Source organism: Protopterus annectens, chromosome 9.part0 (assembly GCF_019279795.1).
Source record: "Protopterus annectens isolate FY-2018-M chromosome 9.part0, PAN1.0, whole genome shotgun sequence".
NCBI lineage: Eukaryota > Metazoa > Chordata > Ceratodontiformes > Protopteridae > Protopterus > Protopterus annectens.
Window position 1 is genome coordinate 978,263,997 of NC_056743.1, and position 6,000 is coordinate 978,269,996.

At 39.0% G+C, this 6,000-nt stretch overlaps 1 protein-coding gene across 4 annotated transcripts in view; it reads left to right on the forward strand.

Moving 5' to 3' along the window:
• NABP2 (nucleic acid binding protein 2) overlaps positions 1–6,000 on the forward strand; it is a 181,216-nt gene that overhangs the window by 84,742 nt on the left and 90,474 nt on the right. The gene's annotated exons all lie outside the window — the stretch shown is intronic.

A 6,000-nucleotide genomic window follows, 5' to 3' on the forward strand; every position in this document is an offset into this window, starting at 1 on the left:
TTTAAGCATTGATTTTTTTTTCTCCCTTGATGAAGTGTGTAACCTAACCATTTGGGGCTCTTTTCTAATGGAGAGATCAACCGGATCAAGCTGTTTGGGGTTGTATTGAGAAAATGTTATGAAATACTAGGTAGTCATGTTGATGTTCTGTCTGGCTGCCTTTTACCCAGAGGCATCATTACAGTTATTGCAGCATTTATTGCATAATGCCTATTAAAATACACTGTGATAACACAGTTATACACTCATCCATAACTTCAGCTGCTAGGGTCAATAGAGTTGAAAGTCAGTGCTTGGGAACTGAACTGACTTGCTGCGCTAGCTTTTTCATGGGGTGAGTAGACTAGGTAAGTTCTGGCAGTCCCTATTTGCTGACACTTTCTGTATTGCTGTTGAGGCAGTAGTTGCCATTTGTCTTTTGATTTCTTTAAATCCACTTTAACAATCGCTTCTGTATTGCTTTGAGGACTTCTGTGGGACCATGACAGATTCTTTAGTTACACAGTGCTGTATTTTTGTAGCCATACATTGCTGTGCACCCTGCTTTGAGTATCAGTGGGGTGCTATCAGTGCCATATATGTACATATCCATGAGTATGCATGTAGAAGATGCGTGTGTGTGTGTGTGTCACTTGTGGTTTTAATTAGAGGAGAATTACAAAAGGAGGCTAATAAAAGCCAGTTTATTTTTGCAGAGTTGCTTCATGTAGTAACACAATGAACATGCTTAAAAGAAAAACTTTGCCTGAAATACAATTGGTTTAGTTTTTGGTGTCATTGGAAGGGGATGCAATATTATAGGCCTGGAAGAATATGGTAGATAGACCATGCTGCTTTGTCAGGGATGGACTGTGCCTGTCCCCCTTAAGCCTTTCATATATTGGCTAAAACCTTGTCCTCCCCCTTAGTGCCTTTTTAAACATTGCCATACCTCTCAACTGCTTAGTGCAGGAAATCTTGACAAAGTCGGACATTTTTTGGGGGGGTGGGGGGAGAGGCCTGAAGGCCCTAAAATAAGGTAAAATTTTAAATATTGCTCTTATAAACTTAGAAAGTTGATAGACTAGCAGGTTTTGCATTGGCAATTGATTTCTGAAGGGTATAAAGTCTGAAACCAGGATGGCTTTCTTTATTATTTTACTTTAATCCTCAATGATTTGCCAAAAAAGAAAACAAACATTTTATCGGGAACAAGCCAAAAACATGAGTAAAAAATCTGGACAGTTAAGAGGGTTGGGGACTGCCAATCTGATAAACCTTCCAACACAGCAAAACCAACATGAGAACATGTAAAGGTGTTACTGCTCAATGCCAGGAGTGTAAACAAGAAATTCCACCACCTGGAGGCTCTCCTCACCATGGAGAATGTAGGTCTTTTTGCAGTTTGAGACTTTGTTTAAATCATGTAGTGCACCCTGGCAATGCTGGGGTACAATGCCTTCCCAACATTTACACCTCCACCTTTCATCCCTTTCTGTGCAATAGGTGGTATCTCAATTTACATCAAAAAAAGGCACACTTCAAGGATGGCCAGTCAATGCAATGCACTTGAGCTTTTTCACAATCAAATTACTGTAGTCAAAGTTCCACATCATGTCTTTGCAAGCTGTAGGTCCACCTTCATGACCAGAGCCCAGATATAGCAGTAGGCGATGTAGGCAGTTGCCTAGGGTCTGCTGACTGGGGGGCCGCCACAACATTTAATTTTTTCAATATAAATGAAAACCCCATGACTTCTTTATCTGTGCACATGTCTTGGCCACATTCTGCATCCATCCGTGCTTCCTGCTGTTTTTGCGTGTATTTGACTTGTTTGCTGTGAGAGAATTGGAACTGCTACTATGTGAGATGAGCATTTTGAAACTAGAACTGCTAGCGGTGGTGTGTGAGAGAGAGATCTGGAACTGCTGCTATGTGAGACGAGCGAACTGGAACTGCTAGAGTGTGTGTGTAATATGCCCTAGTTAGGGATGACATGTTAGTGCACTTCTAATGGGGGATATGGGTTCTGCACTCTTGAGTGTGTCCTCCTTTGGATGAGATACTTAGTAACTATGAAACTGTTGTCAGTTTGCCAGCCATTTCCTATTGCAATGTTACAGCTTACCTTTTTTAATGTAACATAGGCAATTTGTTTTTCAAGGGCAGCAGAAACTGCATTTGTAGGTGCAACACTGAAATGTAAAGTTGTTTGCCAGTAGCAACCTCCTCGTTAGTTACATATCTCTTTAATGTGGAACTATTCCGATGAGTTTTACTTCTGCAGAGATTATGCATATTTGCTAATATTGGTAGATTGTAATGACAGAAGTTTGAGTGGTCTTTTATGGTTGAAATGTTCTGAAATAGGTCGTTTTGTCATTATTGGTTCATACATTTTATTTCATTGCTTACTGGAAAAATGTTCAAAACTACAAATTTAAAGCACAGTAACTTCTGGTGCTGTGTTGTACAAGGACTATAAATTAATACACTCAGGAAGGTGTATCAAAGAATGTGTGCATGGTCCTAAAAATGTGTGCAAGGGTATTATGGTTTGAAAACAGCCCAAAAGTAAAGTTAATGTGCTACTACCCAAATGCCTTTTCTTTGAATGTGGGTTTCAATGAATGTTCATTTCAATGGCAGATAAGTTAACTGCTAATGCCAAGTCTGTTTTCATTGTGAGATGAAATTGTTTTTCCTATAAAATTTGAAATGATAGTTTTAAATTAAATCCAAATCTGTAGTCATTGTGGAAGTAAAAAAAGAAAATAGTATGGAAACTGACAGGTTTGAGCAGTGCTTACGGTAACTCGGGAGAAATAGCCAAGTAATGGTATATTGGAGTGGCCGGGGGGATTGATCCATTACCCTACCTAGAGCCCCATTTGACAATGATCTGGCTCTGTCCACAACCCAAGAAATGCATACCACATACTTATATGTATTGGAGACGCTCTTCATTCAACTCAACACCATATTCATGGGCAACTTTAACTACAGTACTATAGACTAGGAATCATACATGACCTTTGATATGCATACTGGGAGATTCCTGGACTTTGTAAACACAAATACCCTGGACCAGCTAGCTTGTATGCCCACAAGGGGTGCACACATATCCTTCACCAGGTCCTTACAAGCATGGGAAAATGTTACACCATCCCTGGTGTATTGTACTTACTGGTTAGGTTAGACCATAAGGATGTCTCCTTTGAAATAAAAATAAAACTTGGATAACCCTGGAATGTTTAGTTATTATTCTAAGGCAAGCCTCTACTATTAAGTGACACTGGCAAAATTCCCAACCCACCTAAATCCAGAAAATACTACTGTCCCTTTGGAATTGCTCATGGAAACCCTGATAAACCTATTAATTAGCTGCATAGAGACAGCTGTACTAACCCATAACAAGCACATGGCTAGCAAAAAAAAAAAAACAAGCCGTCCTGGTGGAATCCAAACATTGATAGGCATTACAACAAAAAGAAGAAAGTCATGGTGAAAGTTAGGAGGTGCAGTGCCCAGCAAAATAAAAACTTCCTTAATTAATCTAAACAAGCAGGCAGGCTTATCAAGTCTACCAAAGGCAGGTTAGTGATAACAAATAGACTTTCAGGTCAATGACAGTTCCTCATAGGTAATACATATCAATGTAATGAATTAATTGTAAATGGAGCCACCTGTGCTAAGTCAGAAGATGAAGCAAATTTATCTCCAATTTTAACCCCCCCCCCTTCTTCCTTCCCCAGCAGCCCTCAAGAAATATTCACAACCATAACTCCCCCCATTTATCACTGTGGCACAGGTCCTGAAGGCATTCTTTAAGGCCAAGAACATTGCATCAGTTAGTCCCCTTAATATCCTGGGATGCCTCCTTCATGGAATGACACTTGAACTATTGGGCCCACTAGAATCACTATTTAACCACAGCTTCCAAACAGGCTTTGTGCCAAACACATGAAGGACTGCAATAGTTATCTCACTTCACAAGTGCAAGCCATCCATGATCCCAGGAAATTATCAACCCATGAGCCTGAATAGTCAAATGTTTAAAGCCATGGAAGAATAATCGTGGATTGAATGACAACATAGCAAACCTAAAAATACTAGATCCAACCCTGTTCGATTTCGTCAAGGGCAGATTATGCTTACTGAACTTGGTGAACTTCATGAAGACTACCAAAGTAATGGAGGGCACTATGGTGCATATTGCCTGCTGTAAACTGGACAACAACCTCACTCGGGCATTGTAAACAAGCTTACTGAATTAGGAATTAACCTCTGGATTGCCAGCTGGCTGGCTGACAGGATGTAAGAAGGTGGGATAGGGGTGTCTACCTCCACAAAAGGGACAGTCGCTAGTGGAGTGCCTCAAGGCTTTGTGCTTTGGTTGCTCCTGTCTGGCATCTACTTATCTTTAGTCAAGACTAATGTCAAAGGCCTATGGCTGACCACCAGAATCCTTCAAGAAAGTCTGACAGACTAATAATTGGTGCTGGAGTCTTAAACTCAATGCCATGATGTGCATACTAATATCTTTCAGTAAGACCGTCACCTTCACAAATTAATACTTTGTTAATTCACTCCTAAGAATAGACCCAGTAATCAGGGATTTGGGAACACATGTGTGCAGTGACTTGGCCTTTGAACATCATCTGTCCACAGTAGTAAGGAAATCATTGTGTGTTGCACGGCATATAAACAAGCAAGGGTATAGCATCCAGATCCAAAGATATCATCATTCCATTGTACTCTGCTCTTATAAGACCAGCCATTGAACACAAGGCTTTCTCCAACATGTGCCTAACCAGGCATATGCAACAAGTGGAGTGTCTTCAGGGATTCTTCACAAAAATAACACATAGTTTAGAAAATCTCAAATCCTTGTCCTTATACTGTGTCTCCTACAGGCTGCTGGGAGGCTACCTGTTCCTGGCCTACAAAGCATCATCTCATCCAGCCTTAGTGGACCTGTTGCACATCTGCAAATCAAATAGCATCAGAAGCACCTGGTTCGAGGACCTTAACCACACCTGCAAAATAAATAGGACATGCTGTAGGGGCAGTGAAGCAAAGTTCTTCTGTGGACTTGTTCAAACAAAACTTTGATCAGTGGATGAGAAATTGAAAATTTACCCCAAGCTGGCACCTGTTTCTGTTTTAGAGAGAGAGAGCTTGTAAATGCTGAGCTACTCATGCCTACACATTTATATACCCCCCCCACACACACACACACACACACACACACACACACACACACACGTACATATATATATATATATATATATATATATATATATATATATATATATATATATATATATATATATATATATATATATAATGTTACTTAATACAGAGGGAATGTAGTTTTCCAGCCTTTAGGGTAGTGCACACTTTCCCTAACAAAAAAAGGGAAAACTAATGATACAGGAATAATTACTCTTGTGATCAGCAAATTAATTATTAAAATAGACTGATGTCAAAACATATATATAAGATCTGTGAAAAAGTCATGTTGCATCCTTATTAAAAATAAGGAGACTGGATTCAGGCTAGTACTGCTTGTTTAAACCACTTTTTTTTAGTAAGTTAAAAAACAGATGAGAGCTTTTGCCCTTGACAGAGCTTCATCAGATTCAAGTTATACAGTCCTGTTTTTTTTTTTTTTTTTTTTTTTTTTAACTTAAACAGTTACTTGGTCATAAATTAATTATTTTGTACTTTTCCTTTATATTTACCAATGTACTTAATTTGTTTTTCCACGTGGAACGATATTTTTAGTTTATTATTGGAGACGATATATAGTAAACCCTGGTCTATTTGTTAATTATGTGGTGCTTTTCTCATATCTATCTTTCTATGAATTTTTGATGACTGGGTCACCTTTTCTTCTAACAGTGATACTTCTTGTCTTAGTTGCCTTATAGTTTTCTGTTTGATAATTGGATGGTGGAATTCTGCTTTTTCCCATCCCTTTGCTTTGTTACTCTGCATTTTTTTGTGATAAAACTT